A 17902-nucleotide genomic window follows, 5' to 3' on the forward strand; every position below is an offset into this window, starting at 1 on the left:
GTTATTAATTCTTTTTTTTTTTCCTGCAACTGTCAGGTATAACTAGTTGTCTTACAAAAGAAATCGTGTCCAATGGCATGGAAACCTTATTTAAAAAAACTGGGGGGAGGGAAGGACAGTGAAAAAGAGGAACTAAAATTTAAAAGGAAAAAAAGAAAGTTAAAAAAAAAAAACAAAAAAAACCAGTAATTATTTGCCTTTCAGCTCAGCCCTGTGAGAAAATGTTCTTACAAAAAGTATGAAACAATGTTTTGTAATTTTAAAGCAACCAGAGAGTTTCTCTTTCCACACAAAGTAAAGAGGAGCATCATTCCAAAACTTTTAATGGACAGATCTTCCAGCAATGAAACTTCCACTCGCTTTTGTGGAAGGAGTTTTGCTGGCTGTAGCACTACAGGATACATCCTAAAGTCTGGCCTTCCCAGGTATACTGCTAATTTGTGCTACTAACCAATGTCTGTTTACTCCTCCACCCCCCCCCCTTTTTTTTTTTTAATTTGACATCACTCAGGGTTTTTTAACTTTTTTTTTTATAATCTGGTTTCTATTAATCTTTTCCTTTTCCTTTCCCCTTTCCTCTTTTTTCCCCTTTCCCCTTTTCATTTCTCCCAGCAGTTGTTAGTGCCTCAGTAGAACTGCAACTCTTAGAGAACAAACTCACATACCTAAAGTACTGTATGCCAACAGAGCGTCCTGAGTTGCTGGCAACTGTTCCCATATGGTATAACTAACAGCCAAGTTACCTGATTGAAAGCTGTAACTTTCAATAGCTCAGAATGCCTGTCTTCCCTTAGTAGTTCATGCATTCTTTTAATGTAGTAGTTCTTCAGCTGACTCTGCAGCAGCTATGACTGATTTACCATTATGAAACAGGATGAACCACCTAGGAGAACGATAAATGCTGAACTTAACCAACCGGTAGATAACTGTTCAAATTTATACAGTATTTGAGAACTGATTAACTATATAACCATACTCTCAACTGCTTTCTGCATTTATTTTTCTTCTTTACTAAGCATATTTGTTCATATTGATGCATACCTACTGTCAACAAGTTTCATTTTTATAGTGTGGCTTCAAATTCTTATTATTTGAAAGTATGGGTTAAACTTCTTTTTATAATGTACAGATACAAACTGACTCTGTCCATAATAATATCATTGTAATGTATCTTTTAATTGCTTTGAAATGGTAGTTACTGTGTATCTTAAAATTGAGAATATATTTGTGCTTTATATTTGTGCCTTTCAATATTTAAATAGAATGCAAAGGTTCCAGTGAAAATAGCTAAGAAAGAAAATTAACCAGAGAAAGAAGCAAAATAAGTTGTTCCTTTGGGAAAGGATGAGAGTTGCATGGCTGCAGCAACTGCAAAGCTGTGCTCATCATCAGACCTACAGATCTGAAGAAGTCACCTTCTAACACTTTGGTTAAAGAAGTCTACCAACAAATGCTTGGCAAAAGAGGAAAGATGTGTTATGCTGTTGCTTCTGGTTGTTATTTATCTCCAAGTCTGTAGGACACTTCTACAAACTATGTTTCTGCTTGTAAGATTTTATCACTTATAGCTAATCATATGTTATTTTACAAAAAGGCCTGTCTGGGCTGGTAATGATCTGTAATGAAAAATGTGCCTATGTTTACAAACTCTCCCTGAAAGCCACTTTTGTATCTTTAACAAGATATTAGAAAAACAACTGACTTGAAACTGAATCCATCCATAAAAGTCAAGTATTTGCTTTGCTGTGACAGGAAGACTTAAGGAATTGGGAATGATATATAAAACCTTTTCGCTCAAGGTCAGCAGTTCAAACTGTGCAGTCAAGGCCTAAAATGCGCCTCTGTCTGATTAATACTCAGCATCAATTATTGTTGCACCTAAATATATGCTCACAAGGGTCAGAATACTGGAAGAAGAACATGGAGATAAATTGCTAGAGGTAGTCAGGCACTCAACTTGAGGTGGAACCCTGGGGGATCACAAAAAAGTGCTGACTGTCAGGTACCTCGATGACAGCTAAGATCTTAGGACCTCTGAGTAGAGATCATTCTGCTCTTTGTGGTACTAAATTCTTCTGAAAACCTGTTCCTCGTTAACATATTTTAAACTGCTTTTAATTGTGGCAACAGAGCATGACCTCTTCTCTTATCTTTAGATCTGCTGCTTTCAGACTAAAGCTGAGGTGAGATAGCGTGGATCTGTGGTGCTTGTTTTGTAGATGGATGTAGTCTTGAGAGCTTAAGGTCTTAAAGTTTAGTACCTTTGACCAACACTAGCTCTGCTGCTGTAGATTGCTTTAGTCTTGATGGATGTACTGACACTGCAGATTCTTTTTGCAAACAGATCCAGCTGTTACAGCATTCTTTCAAGCTGCCAGCATTCATATGGTTGATGCACAGCACCCTCTTTTCCTTTGCTTTCTGAAGAAGACTTCCTAGGGTTCAGAAATAGGAAAGGCCTGAATTTAATTGTGAGAAGTTAATGATGTTAGGTCTAAATGAAAGTTATTACAATAATCAGGCTTTCCATCTTCTGTCTTGACAGAAAATCAGTTATGTTTATCCACAATATAAAACCAATGGTTATTAATGGCACAGAATAGCAAAAGCTTAAGTTAATTTATTAAATGTGGTTACACCAGTTAGTCTCCACTGTATGCTGTCCAAGGTTAAATAAATTTTAGATTTAATACAGTTATAATCATAAGTTCTTATTTTCCAAAGACTGGAATAATCCTTGAAACTAATGATTGCTCTGTAGTGTTTTTAACTCATAGGAATCCCAATGGCTTTTAGTATGTTCACATAGAGGGCAGTGAAAGTGTTAGAAAACACTATGCAAAACCAGAAAGTATTATTTATTCTCAGGTGAATGCTACAAAAGAAGAGGAAAACCCAATACTATATACTGATTGTAGAGTGGGGGAATATGTCCATTACCTTATAAAGAATATTGTGAATATTTTCTTATGCCCTCCGAGCTGTTCATTTCATCAGTTTTAGGAATAACCAGCAAAATCCCCTTCAAGGACTGTTAAGTAGATGCACAAATGCATCAGAATTGTAACATATTAGATGAAACCATTTTTCAACACAAAATAGTATTTTCCAAAGTTGTTACAAGCCATAGTGTTCTCCCAGGTGCTGCTTTTCACATCCAGCCCAGGCATTGGCACGCTCATCTCTGCCCATTTGGGGAACCTCTCAGTGAAGCCTGCTGCTCACCTGTGCATCCTGCCTGTTCTGGAGGTAGTGCAACAGTCTTCGTTTTCACTTGTGCATTCTCTGTTATGAGCATGGTGACACAATGATGTGGAGGGAGATTTTATTGGGAGGTGTGAAGTTGGCTGAGTCTGAACAGGTGTAGCATATCTCTGATTTCTCCTGCTTCTGTTGACACTCCTGCCTGTTCTCTTTGTTAGATCTGACTTTTATCACAGGATTTGCCTTGCTTTGAAGGCTGGTGAAATCTGTTGTGCAGCTTATATATTTTTAATGTGAGCTTATTGACTATATCCAATGTGTGTTCTTGGTGGCCTATAATAAATACATAGATACTGTTTGTAGATTGTTTTGCTATGCAGATATTTGACAAACAGTATTGATAAATTTTGTAAGAGCAGTGAAAAAGCATGGGTACATTTATTGCAAAAAGTACAAGGAAGCAAGAAATCAATATATGATGATTGGTTTCAGGAAAGGTGGTTGATATATTGTGCCTGGTGATTTGGTGTTTCTTATGTCAGCTCTATTCCTTCCAAGAAAAAATGTCCAGCGATATTACTTCTGGAAAAACCAATTGAAGTGTCAAACTATATGTTGATAGTACATTTGTATACTATTTGTATACTATATATTTGTAGTATATTTGTATATATTTTGTAGTATATTTGTAGTATATTTGGTGAATTTTAATCAGTTTCTCTTCACATGTAATCTTAGACTGCATTTAAGTTTCATTAAAAGATTTTGCTTATGTGATTCTGAAAATTAAATTAGCAATAATTCTGTGTATGATATCCTCATTGCTCTTTTGTCAAACTTTTGCATTTTATATTTACTATTTCAAACTCTTCATGGTGGCCTACTGAAAAGATTTTCAGTTTCAAACTGTTGATGTTACTTTTCAGACATTACAACAAGATTAAAGAATAAAATAATCAGAGCAATTTCCTAATGCTTGTTATTATTTTTACTGTTTTAATCCAGATTTCTAGATATTTCTAGATTATTTGCTCTGTGATTTGGAAAGGAGACTATCAAGTTGAGGCTGAATAAGGCCCTGGGCAACCTGATCAAGCTGCGGAGTCCCTGTTCATTGCGGGGAAGTTGGACTAAGATGACTTTCAGTGTCCCTTCCATCTCTAACAGCTGTAATCCTACAGCTGTAAAAGTTAATTGTTTTCTTTATTTGAATCTTTGTCCCCTCCCCACCAAAAAAGCATAGAAACGTGTTTTGCAGTTTGTTTTCCCATTATGTGTTTTCTAAAAAAAAAAATCATTCTCTTGCAAATGTTTTAGTTCAGCCATCCAACAAGAACGTGATCTATGCTCTCAGATTATGATGGCTATCAGAAATTCCAAATGTGAACAACAGCAGTCATAGGGGACCAAGGTTTTACTGCCAAAATCCAGACATTAGAAAAGAATTACTGCAGACAGTGGAATGAGTGTGGTTTTTTCGAGTATTTTTATGTGACTTGCTAACTTGGGTGTTAGAACCTTAGAACAGAAGCTAGTGACTGTAGAAGCACATATCACGACAAAATTGCAATCAAATCATATGGTTCTTTTACTCTGTTTCCTGCATAACTGAGGCTGGCACTTATGCTAAAATTGCTTTGTTTTCTCACAAGAGTGAATAATACCATCTTAGCATCTAGGGAATGGTTCTGTGAAGGACAACAGCAAATGCAAATATTGGAAATCTGATAATCTCAGTTTTAAAAATGGCCACTCAAACAGTGTTTGAATGTTCTCCCATGCTTTTATTCCATCTCTATATCTCTTTTCATTTTCAGACCTAGTTTCTAAGTATTTTCAGAGAGAATATAGATCTGTTTTTCCAAACTTGTAATGTTAATACAAACACTATCTAAAACTGATGAGAGATCTAAAGCCACAACAGCTTTTGAAAGGTTAGTTGCAACCCACATCTCAGAGCTAGTCTGTAGTATTAGTACAGTGAGCTACTGAGATCAGCAGTTGCTTCACCACAAAGAATTTGCTGCATTTGCATATTGCTACTAAATGGTCATAATTTTAAAGGAACCAGGAAGAATCTGGCAATAGCTGCAAGTAAAGCAAAACGAGTAGTATTATTTGTTTAAAAACAAAGCCAAACAAAAAATTAAACCATCTAGGTTGTCCTGAATATTTCTCTTTTCTGCACTGAAAATATACTTCCTAAATTTACCATTTAATAATGAAGATGTGATACAAAAATATAAATTGTCTAAAACAATTGGATTTTTTTTAATCATGCATATTAGCTATGGCAATTACTGGAAGTAGTGATCATAAAACATTCCTATTAATGTGATTAGATGATTATTAATTTTCTCTATCGCTCTCACAAAAATATGTATTGTAAATATTGTCTCTATCTGGGAAGCTAAAGAATGCTTTCCCACAGACTTCCTTTGTGTTTGGACTGAAGTATGATGTATTTCAAACAATCTGAAAAGTATTTAAAACAAGCTCAGAACAGGATGGGATGATTGCCAGGCCATTACAGTATAACCTTTATGCAAATTTTACTTTGGCACATTTTTGTGACAGTGCTCAGCAATAAATTTTAGAGGCTGCCAACGTTGTCTAGACTGCAAACCAAGAGGCTGTTGCACATCAAATTGTGCATTAGTTGGATTTCAGCTACCTAAAATGGTCATGAAAGCATTTATACACGGCTCATAGTCACACAGCCATTCCACCAAAGTGATATTAGACACTTCCAAAATCAAATTCTTTCATGCAGTTAATACTCAGAAATTTCTGATTTTGCCTGATTTTGAAATAATTGGTAGAAATGAAATTTCTAAAACATTTTTGGTTGCTTTTAAAACAAGTCTTTAGGAAATTCTGATTAGTAAAGGATGACTGTAGTCTATAAATTGTTATTTCTAGGTCGTAGTAAGTGGACCAGTGACTGACTTCCTAAAATGGCATAAGAATAGTAAATACACAGCATTCTTGTGGCTGACTTTGCAGTAGTAACAGCTTTACCACTGCTGTCAAGGAGTGTTTGGTCATAATAGTACAGTGGTGGGTAAGTTCACGGATATCTGACTATTTCTAGTAAGTATAAAAAATAATTAAGCCCCCAAAGGTATGAATTGTAGCAGGGTGGGAGCAATCTGCAAAATTATTTTTGCAGCTTTTCTTATGCTTATTTCCCAAAGTGGCAGTACTTGTTGAAAGCTACCTAAAAATGTATTCCTTATGCTTGTGTCCTTCTGCCGCTCACTCTCTCTCAATGGCAATGTAAGAGGTTTGTGGTGATGAGAGGGTCTATGTCACAGGGTATATTGAACATTGCTTTGCAAAATGAAGTAATACTGCTTCTGCTGCCAAAAAACATTCCAAGCTCCGGAGGATATGTCCTAAAATGGTTATGAATTCAAATTTAGAAAGATAGAAGAAAAAAATCTGAGCAGCAGTGCAGCTCTCTATATGTACGTGTGTGCGTGTGCTGGGATAAATGTATGACAAATGTAAATCAGATCCTAAGTCTCCTTCATAAGTCTGCTATAGCTGATGTTTCATGCTTCTACAATAGTAGAATACAAGGAATTTGGCTTATACATGCTCTGTTAATGAAAAATTGGCTCTCTGTAACCTGAGGATGTCGTTGATAATGTGCCCTATTGCAGTAATATCTTTCACATCTTTACTTTCATATTGTTTTAGCAGTCTCACCTTACATGAGTTAAAATAGCGAATGCGATATGTAAAATATTTATGCTAAATAGAAATTTGTTTATCCTTTCCTGCAGAATGTCTCCTTCTGAAACATTTTTGCACAAAACAGTTTCAATTAAACAAAGATTCCTATCTGGACATCTTGAGTGTCTTATTCATTTGGTTAGATTTCATTTAACCTAAAATATATTTCTCAATATATCCATTAATAACAGCAAAGAAAAAAAATTAAGGAGGTGATTCTGTTCTTGTGCTACAGGTGTTTATATCTTGGGTGTTATTATTGTTATCATTTAAAAAAAAAAAGTTTACATGCACTGATAATCATTGAAATGTGGTTCATGGCTATTTGGTATGAAGAGAAGAAATGGATGAAAAAATTCAGCAGTGTTAAAGCTTATGGCCTGCGAAGCACAACATTTTTGTTTTAAAATATGTTAAAAGCTGATGTCTTTCACTGTTCTAAAAATGAAAAAGCATGACCACAAGCAAAGGTTTGGGATCAACTATGCTACTTTCCTACATCCTTTTTTGAAATACTCTCCTTTATTCTGATAAATGCTGAACTATATTTGTCTCATGGGAATTTAGTGGTGACTGTATCTTTGTGTGACGCTTCACTATATCCGCTGAATTTATTAGTGTAGTGTAAACTCACCTGTTAACAAAAATTCTCAACTATTTGCTAGATGATAATTTGATGTGGTAGGTGAGCAGTTGCCTGTTAAGTCTTTACAGTTACATTGGAGGTAAAACAGCAAGAAAGTAGATAAGAAATTAAATAGGATGGAAATATTGAGAAATTGTCACATAGATTTTCAGCAATTTATTTTCCAGTTTTCTCCTACTTATTTTCCACGTGGAGTGATTATTCAACTATAAATTGCACAAAGCTTTCTCGGCTCACAGAAACAACTCCTAAATGAACTGTTTCCAAGCATTTCCCAGTACTCACAGTAAAATTCAAGGATGATTCTGGGAGACATTCCTTCATAGCTATTCCTTGATTGACATTCTTGTGGATGATATTCTGCAGGACTTGTAATTTAGCAAATTTCACAAATATTCTATTGAGCATTTAGAAAAATCATATTGCATTGCTTACTGCAGGTTCTTTTGCAATGTGTGTTTTGCGTGAATCAATTGCACTTTTGCAGACTAAAGCCTATGAATGGTTACAACTGTGGGGGAAACAGCTTTAATCTGATTCAGAAGAAAAGCTTCTATTCCTGAATTCTGCTCTCTTGGGAACAGAAACCTCAGATTATAATGTCTTTTCTGTAGTGTCAACCACAGCCTCAGGACAAAAAATTTCTTCATCTTATATGTACTCCTTTTGTCAGCTTGTTAAAAATCACTAATTCTTTCCCTTCACTCCTGCCTTTCCACAAATGCTGTGATTATTTCTTTTCTTCCTTCATGCATTAAGCTCTTATGCATGAAGGAAGAGCTCATTAATCTCTGCATTATACTTATTTCTTCTCGTGTGTGTGTAAGCGAAAGATCACTCAGTGATTTAAGAGTGCTGTATATTTTTCTGCTTGTGAGTATCATCATTTCATAGGGTTTTATTTCAGGCTCAGTGTAGCAGTCACACAGAACCACACATTCAATGAACGGGTTAGGAAGGAAATATGAAGTTGTTAGGAGTAAGGATGTGAGAGATTTCCATGACTTGTACTAAACATTGTTGTGACAAGAGAGTTCTGTTCTAAACTCCAAGAGTAAGATTCATAGTCCCGTTACCCAGCCCTCATTTCTGTAGTTGGGCAAAACCTCTGCTCAAATCCTTTCTAAAAGACTATCTGACAAAATATATACACATGCACACACACACATATATCTGTGTGTGTATATATACATTTCTCATAACTTGGTCAGCTGGAGTAGATTACAGTGGTATGGTCCCTGGTTCTGGACTTCTTCCCTTAGTCCCTTCCATTTCACTTTCTAACAGCTTGAACCCTGAGAAAATGACAAAGAAAGCCTATCCTCTGTGAAACAACAGCAGTGCCTCATGGAACATGATAATGACAGCTTAAATGTCAGCAGAGTTAGTCATTGATGATTGTCTCAGGATTTAAAAAGATGTTTTTTATTTTCTGACTGTGACATTCAGCAGGAATGTTTACCAGCAGCAAAGTGTAATTGTGGAGCTTTGATCTTTGCTTTGAAACATCTTTTAAAGTGTAAAGAAAACTCAGCTATGCTGAGAGCAGAGTTAGAGGCTATTTCTGGAATTAGAGCAGAATTTTGAAGGTGAAAGGACACTTCTGCAGTTCTCTCAACATATCCCTGGGAAAGTTAAAAATAAGACTTAACTTAACATAAATAAATAAATAAAAATAAATAAAAAATTGGCACTTACTATTTGAGAAAATTTCTTTATTCCAGGAACTGCCTCATGTAGCAGAAATTTATTTACCATCTGTGTAGACTTGAAAAATTTTCCATCTTACCAGATACGCAACTGAAATAGAAACAGATTTTCCATCTCTATGCTTTCCACCAACCTTTGCTTTAAAAAGGTGCTGTTCTATAAAACTTACAAAAATTTTGTTCTGACCAAAATGGGATAACGCAATTATAACCAATCTGTCAAACTCTGAGCTTCTGCTTGTGACCTCACATGATGTCACCTTACTGGTGCCAAAGCACGGCACTTTGAGGTGGGAAAGGAGGCTTTCACAGAGCCAGTAGCTGAAAGTATGTTTTTGTTTTAATTGCTGTTACAGCTATTTTTACAGTTACTTACAGTACTGACTCCTAATAATAAATAAATAAATAGTCATTTGTGAAATGAATTGTTTTCACTTAACCGCGTGTGCTTCCTTAATATCATAGCTCTGCAACTATAGGAGGAGAAAGAAAATGTTAAAACAAAAATAAGTAACCCATCCTTTAAACAGTGGATAAACATGTCTGTTTTTAACTCAGTATATTGCTTCTAAGTACTCACATTAATACACAGGCCAGAAAACAACACAAGTGATTCCTCTGAGAGAAAAAAGAGGAAGAATGTCAGAGTAGGCAAGTGCAGTTATATTTTTGTTTGCAGTTCTTGGGTTTTTATTTAGTTTAGGTGTTTTTGTTTGTTTTCTTTTTTTCCCTTTCATGTATTCTTGTGGGTACGCTTTAGTGCATAGAGAATCAGCAAGAAATACAGTAACTGATTCTTATTTAAGGCTCAGATGTCTTTATTGATCCCTTCTGCTTAAATAATTCATGAGTGAGGAACGAGCTTGGTGTGAAAGGCAGGTGTCAAAACTTCCACTTTGAAGTCCAGCATGCTGATTTGCTGAAGAGTGAACTATCTGACATTCTTATTATTTGCACACTTTTTTTCTGCCTTATCTATTTTTACCTTCCCCAGTGCTCATTATGTCTGGCTGAAGGGACTTATCCTGTACTGGTCCATGACAGATGCTTATGCTCTCATTATTCAGAGTCTTTGAACTAGTGGAAGTGTATGAGATGTGACATTGCTTTAATGGCATGTATTGTGGAACCTTATAATCTGACAGTTTTTAATCTGTATTTTAAATTGCATTCTATTTTCAGATGTTTGTATAAGATTTCTATTTGTCTGCACATGGTAAAGTACATTATATATGACCAAATTCACAACACAATTGTGAAAATCTAGATGTGTGAACTGTAAGCCATTCTGTGTTCTTTCTTGTTGCTTATAAATAATGTACCATACCAAAATAAGAAAATGAAAATCTATATTCTCAGCATGCAACGGTGCATATTATTCAGCAACTACAATTTTGAAGCATGATATGCAGTTCCCAGAGAAGCAGAAGTTTTTTCCATCATTTTCAGCAAAGTTTGTTCTGGTGGGTTAAGACACATATCTGTTGTAGTATTTTACATTAGGCAAGCAGTGTGATTGTTTGAAGTGAGTTTGCTGATTAATGTAATATAATACGTGAAAAGTGCCATTGTGGAGTAGTCAAAGCATGCAAACTGGATTCTTTTTGGTCATCTCCATTGAATCTTCCTTTAAGTTCATGTCTGATTTGATGGTAATGAAGTGCTTCAAAAAGAAGCAGATTCATGTCTGCGCAATGCAAGGAATGTGGCTTGAAGGAAGGAAATCCAAAAGCTCTGCTCCATTCTCAGCACAGGTGACAGCATTGTACACCACAATTATTTGCAATGCGAGAGCACAGCAAGGCTTTCCAAACTGTCCTCTAACCCTGGCAAAACTGGCTGCATGGCATGTAACTGTTATGACTGGATGCAGTTAACTACCAATAAATCTTTCAAGATAGACTTCTTTTAAAAGAAGTCAGTATGCTGTAGTTTCCTAGGAGGTGTATATGATAAATCTTCTCTGGTAGGATAATATGGGTTCCTGTCTTAAGATCAAAATTTAGCTCCTAAGCAAATTTGACAGTCTTGAAATTTTTAGACTGTTTTTTTGTTTCAGCTGTCTGAGGTACAGCAGACTGTATGTACAGAAAATGTCAAGTTAGAGAAGAATACTTTCCTCCCATACTTGTGCTTTCTAGTTTTCTCACTAATTCCCAATAGTTTTGTGGTAATTTGTTCATTCTGTTGGCCAGCTGTTCAGCTCTCCATGAATGCATCCTTCTGATGTGCATTTCCCAGAGCATTAGAAGTCAGTGTCCTGTTCCACTTCAACTTAAAACTTATTTGAAAACTAAATTGTAAATGGTGTAGATCTAGACAGGAGACACAATGCAAACATAATCCAACTTCAGTCTGAAGAAGCAATGGGAGAAGAAGTAACTAATACTATGTAGTATGAAGACTAAACTACTCTTAATGTGTGTCTGGAATGAAAATAAAGTGAGGCTGTGTCTTTTATACTAGGAATTTTTTTTTGTCTCTGACATAGCTTTCATTTACTTTCTTAATTACTGCCAGTAGCAAAAGAAAATAATTTGCTTTTCTATTACTTTTCTGTTGGCCTTAGATAGGACTATGTAGTAAAGTAGTTAATATCCCCCCACCATAGCCATTAACATTAGCTCCAGTCCTTAGTAAGGAAAAAATTGTGTGCTACAAAGATAAGGTTTGGTTGTACAAGGGAAATAGAAGTAGCTAATTTGTTTCTGGATACTCATGAAACACTTTTTTCACAAAAAATAAAATAAATAATATGTGTATGGAATTATTAAACACCAAGTATTAAGGGAGAAGAAAACAGAGTTGGCTTTTCCTCTGGTATTATCCTAAGATCTTCAAGACATAAGAGAAATTAATCAGCTAGAGATTATTACTCTCTCATATTCTTACCTATGGTTTCATTTTACGTTTGGTATAAAAAATGCAAAGGAAGTGTTTATCTACAGTTTATTTTAAAACTCTTCTGTTTATTGTGAACTCTAACATTTGATCCAGTGGTATACAGTGGTTGGATTCAGTTTGAAATATAACTCTATATAGATAGGGGAAAAAAACCCTCTGTGCATAAAACTGTGTAATACTAAGTATAATTTATAGTGAATATTTTGGATTTGGGTTAGATATCTAACTTAGGTGTTCTCTTTTATTTAACACTGCTGCGGATTTACACCCAGATCATAATACCAGTAAGTGCAGAAAGGGTTGACTATAATGCACAAGGAAGCTCCGTGTAGGGAGGAATGTGTGGCATCTACTTCATTACATTGTTGGTCATTGTGTGTGTGTGAATGGTTCCCATTACTCCATGAGAGTGAGAAATAGTGAGATTTTTTGTCTCTACCATGACCAAAGCATAAAGTCTTCTACCTTTCTCTGGAAGTCTTCGTGTTGTGTGCAGATGTATTACATGTCAGAGATTTGATAATTTTTGGCAGAGTGTGGAACAGTTGCTTTGTGATTATATCACTTTGCATGCTCTGTGGGGAAATAAGATAAACATTCATTTGTTCTAGTTCAGTTTGTCCTCTAGAAATGATCTCCATCTGTGTATTTCTTGTGCTTTAAAAGCCAGTATGAGAATTTCTAGAAATATTCATTTTTGAAGCTCTGTGAAAAACAGTATATAATGTTTATTGCATAATTTACAGTAAAAATTTTGCCTTGCTGAATTATTGTTTAGAGGTTCTAACTCAATGTTAGCACACTGTGAATAGAGTTAATGATAGCAACATCAGAGCAAGCGTGAATAAATTAAAACAGAGAAGTCATTTATTCTGAATCAAAGGCAGAGCTGGTATTACAGCTGGGGAGTTCCTTGAATCCCAATACATCATTAAATCTTGAGGGTATACCATGCAGGCAAAATGAGCATTTCATTATGCATATTTTCAGTAACTAATAGAATCCTATTAAATAAAATACAAAAGGAATATCCTAGTTTTAATAACATAATGTACTGAATCTAAGATATCTAAGACGAAGAAAGACAGTAGAGTTTCTGGGGACTTTTGCGAGCTTCAGCCTGATCACTAGTAGTCAAAAATTCTGAAATGTCATTTCTTAACAAATTTCACTGACCTTTTAATTACCATTTATTTAAGTATTTCTTCCAAAATGATACAGGAGCACTCCATTCATATTGGGACATACAAAATTTTAGGAATGCTCTCATTATTTCTACTTCTGATTAATACTTTAAGGGAATTATCTTGGTAGTCACCAGAACCAACCACATTTCTTTGGTTTCACTGAATGCCAGAAAAGATGCTTTCTCACTAGCACTGAGACATTTTTGCTGAGTTGTATTTACTGTGAAATGAACACAGGCAGTCCTATGGGGAAGCAATAGTAGTGCAAAGGTTGGGTATATTGGCAGAGACAGAGAAAATGACAAATCAGGAACGTTGCCTATTTATCTGTTACTACTACGCCCTCTCTATCCATGCCCACAGAAGTTATACAGGAGAACTCTATTTGTCACATGCTGGACTGTTTGTGCATGACGATTGACATAACATCCTCTTATAAACAGAGGGTTTAGTGACTTTGAGAAAATATACTGATAGCAGGACAGAGAAAATGATAAACAAGAAACAGATCTCTGACACTAACTTTTCATTTCCATGAATTGCTTTATGTGAGCCAGGGCTCCTACAATTAGACAATCTTTGCTAAGTTAATGCTGCCATGGAATTTACTAACCGGAAAGATACTGCTTGTTCCTTGAAAGAAAAATTCAAAAGATTTGATAATTAGCTCTCAGAGGAGTCCATTGGTTGTTTTACAGCTGTGGAAAAAACAGTAAAGACCTTATTAATTGACCCAGCTATCTGATAAATCAGGAAGAGATCAGTGTTGTGGAATCTTTTTGAACAGACCACCTCCTGACACTGGGAAAGATCCAGATGAGGTCAAAACCCTCAGCTTCCTGTCTCAGAGAGGAAAAAGAAGAAAAAAATATGATAAACATAAAGCTACACAGAGCTACTTTGGAAATCTCTGGAGATGAAGGGAGGTGGGGGTGGAACATTTAAAATAAATAAATAAATCTTCTTGTTAAATGTAGCAGGACAGTGCATGCATTCAATGGATATCATGAACACTCTGATTTACATTTTTTCCAGTTTGATTATGCTGTCAGAACTCAGCCTGAAACACGATAACCAGCGATGAAACATCCCTCAGCAGACATAATCATAGGAAACATGGTCATTACCCCACTAACCAGTGCATTCAATGCACTTCCAAATGTTAACGCTCCAGAGATACATCAGAGAAGTGGAGTTAAAAACAGAGGGGAGCTTAATATAGTGACCAGAACTGCTGCTTAGCTTCAAGTCCTGCTTTGGCCTTAGAAGCATCTTGCCTATTGCTATCTGGTTGGTTGGTTGGTTGTTGTTTTGGTTTGGTTTGGTTTTTATTATTATTTTTATTTTATTTTATTTTTTGCAGCTGCTGTGCACTGCATCGTATCTAGATGAATTTCTGATGCTTGCAAAGCCCCATGCAATGCAACTTGTAGGTGTGCTCTTGCTCATTGCTACACGCTTACTGATGTCTCCAAACAGCACTTTGAGGAAAACTCATTACATTTTTCCCAATGCCTTTTTGTGTCATTCTTATCCATAAGTAAGGGTTTCTCTTATCTCTAGCAATTTCTTTTTAGGAATTGCCCAGAAGTCTAGCAATTTCTGAGGGTGTGTAAGTACAAATGTGACTATTGAACAGAACCTCTTATTTAGAGGCATTTATCTTCCTAGGCATAAACATCTCTAGGGGCAGCAGAGTCACAAATGTTCTTTTAGAGTGGGAAAATGAGCCCTGGAAAAACAGAAATTCTCAGAATGAAAAAGCCTTTCCTAGGCATGCTTGTCATGGAGGAGACGTGTAGCAGACAGAGTGCAATCAGCTTGCTGAAATCCTAGTTTTGTGGCTAGAAAATTCCCAGCTACTTAAAAAAGACCTCAGATTTCATCTTCAGTCATTTGGTAATCTAGGCCCAATGATAAGCTGTACTAACTTTTTTAGTTTTTGGGGTTTTTTTTTAATAAAAAAGAGCCAAATGGTATTCTACTCTTGTTAACAAGCACACTTGGTGAAACAGACATATTGGTATTTCTGTGTCCCACTGACAGGAGTCAGAGGAAGCAGGATTCAAATCAAATAACAATGGAACTAAAATTTATAAATATTTTATTGACAATTTTTAGAACAGCTGTGCATTTCTCTTTCTTCCACACATAGAAAGAGATGTTTGATATCAGTAATGTTGATTTTAACACTTAAATTTCAACATGGTATGAAAGACTTTGAGATTCCAAATGTCCTGTTTTACAAACCCAGCTCTGCTTGCTATATGCTCAAATGCTCTTCAGTTCTGCAATATTCTTGTTGCTGTTCTTCCTTGGGGAGGACAGCTGGTGCTGACAATAAATTCACTGTAGCTTTCCTTGGCACTGTTTATAGATTTGAATGGGTTCCTTCCCCACATGTGTATTTCTTTCCTTAAGGTTGCAGCTTTATGCTTTTAACCCCACCCATGAAGCAGTAGCTGGAGCTTTCATATGATGTTACTTTCCTGATTCCATCATGATGTGTCTTCTGTTAAACCAATAGAAGTTGTCATACACCTCTGATAAAAATCAAATCCAACAACCTGATATTAAATACATGTATGTAATTGCACAGGCTTGGAAATTCTTCAATTCTATGGGGATAATGCAGTCATATCTCAAGAGATAACACTTGATTAAATTGAAAAAAAATACTGGAGTACACTTAAATGCTCTCAAGCTAGTTATCTCAAGTTCTCTAATAGAAACATTTCAATTGTATGAGGACATAGGCTAATCTGTGCCAGCTGCTCTGTAGTTAACTATTCCAAGTCTCATTCTCCCTCCTCAAGCACTTTTTTTTTCCTCTGCAGACATATTTCATGCAAAAGCTATGCCGACCTTTAAAGATGGCTTAGGCTTTTGTCACAAGATGTGACAGTATTTATTTATTTTGATATTAGGAAAACCAACATCTAAAACTCTTTTAAAAGTGTAGCAAAACATCTTGTTTCCTTCTTTATGTATTTAAATAATTATATAGTTGTATGGTTAGTCTATGACATAGAGGGAAAGGTTTACTGTTATTACTGTTTCATTACAGAGAAGATGAACTGCTATTTCTAAAGAACATAGTAAAGCTTCAATCAGTAATGTGTTCATTAATTTAACTTGTTGCCACCTTTGCCTATTAACTGCAGAGCTATTGTTTTTCTTAGTAGGTGTATAGAAATAACAAACATAGAAGCATGCTGCCCTATTGCCTTACACAACTATTAAGAAATTCAACAGACATTATTTTCCCATAGATTATATTCTCCAAAATTTACTGTTTACAGTAATATTTTTGTTTGTTTAATGTATTTTTGCAAGGGTAAATAACATGGGTTTTAGCAGCTTCACAGTTGGATTTCCAGCTGGTAATTCATACTGCTCACACTATGCTGTGTGAGAGCAAGGCAACATTTTTAAGTATGGGGTGTATGAATATGTACAGTTATGTTTGAAAAAAGAAGATATTTTCAAGAATATCCGATTACCAAAAGTCACTATTTGTGTTGCACTGGTTGCATCCTACAAGACAAATAATTTCTGAAGTGTGAATCATAGTAAATCTAGGCAGATTTTAATCCCGAAAAGCAAAGGAAGAAGTCTAAAATGAAGACTTGCATTTCATTTTGTTCTGAGCAAAAAAATCCTTAATTTATGAAAGAGGAATTTAAGGGTAAATAATATATTAATGCTTCCATTTAGGGCAGATTTTGATGGAAACATTTTTATTCCATTCCTTGGTAGTTTTATACCTTTTGCTTGAGGACATGTTATTGTTACTACATCATTGTTTCATGATTCATTAAGCTTCTTTTCTGTATATGTAAGCAAATGATTCTTAGTAACATACTCTAGGATATGTATTGCATAGTCGCAAAGGGGAATGAGTCACCAGGAAAAGAAGCCTGCACAGCTGGAAACTCTGGAGGCAGTCCAGATGAAGTAAAAGTGTGCAAAAATTATCATTATTGTTATTATTTTAAGAAAAAAAAAAAGATTGATAATTACAATGGCATGTACTTATGCATCTTAAGAGGCTGGAAAATCTAGGTTGATTAGACATTTCCATACTAAAAAACTCCTAGAATTTGGGATTTGTTTATTTATATGACATAGCATTTTGCTTAAAAAATTTAGCATTTAAATTGTGCTTTACTGGAATCCAGATAAACCAAAATATGCAGACGTCTACATGGGAAACATTAATGCATACAGTCTGTTTTCTATCCCTTTCTAATTCCTAGTCATTCACTGGTTATCCAGTTTACCAGCACAAACCACATCCTGACATTTTTGCTTTTTTTTTTTTTTTTTAATACCAGTCCTACAAATAAGAGTTGTCCATATGGGGGGGGGGAGGGGGAAGTGGGAGGAGGTGGGGGAAGGAGTGTGCAGGCAGGATGAGGAGGGATTCTTTGTAAAAAAAAAATGGCAATAGGACAAGGGGTGATAATGGCTTTAAATAGATTTATGAAGAAACGCTTTCTTATGAAGTT

The 17902-nt window shown here is 35.4% G+C and overlaps 1 protein-coding gene across 2 annotated transcripts in view; it reads left to right on the forward strand.

Annotated features, from left to right (window-relative positions):
- The window catches only part of DLC1 (DLC1 Rho GTPase activating protein), a 239190-nt gene that overhangs the window by 45790 nt on the left and 175498 nt on the right, over window positions 1-17902 (forward strand). The window lies entirely within an intron of this gene.

This window comes from Cyrtonyx montezumae, unplaced genomic scaffold, assembly GCF_038088225.1.
Source record: "Cyrtonyx montezumae isolate F1298 unplaced genomic scaffold, pur_monq_1.0 scaffold_2, whole genome shotgun sequence".
NCBI lineage: Eukaryota > Metazoa > Chordata > Aves > Galliformes > Odontophoridae > Cyrtonyx > Cyrtonyx montezumae.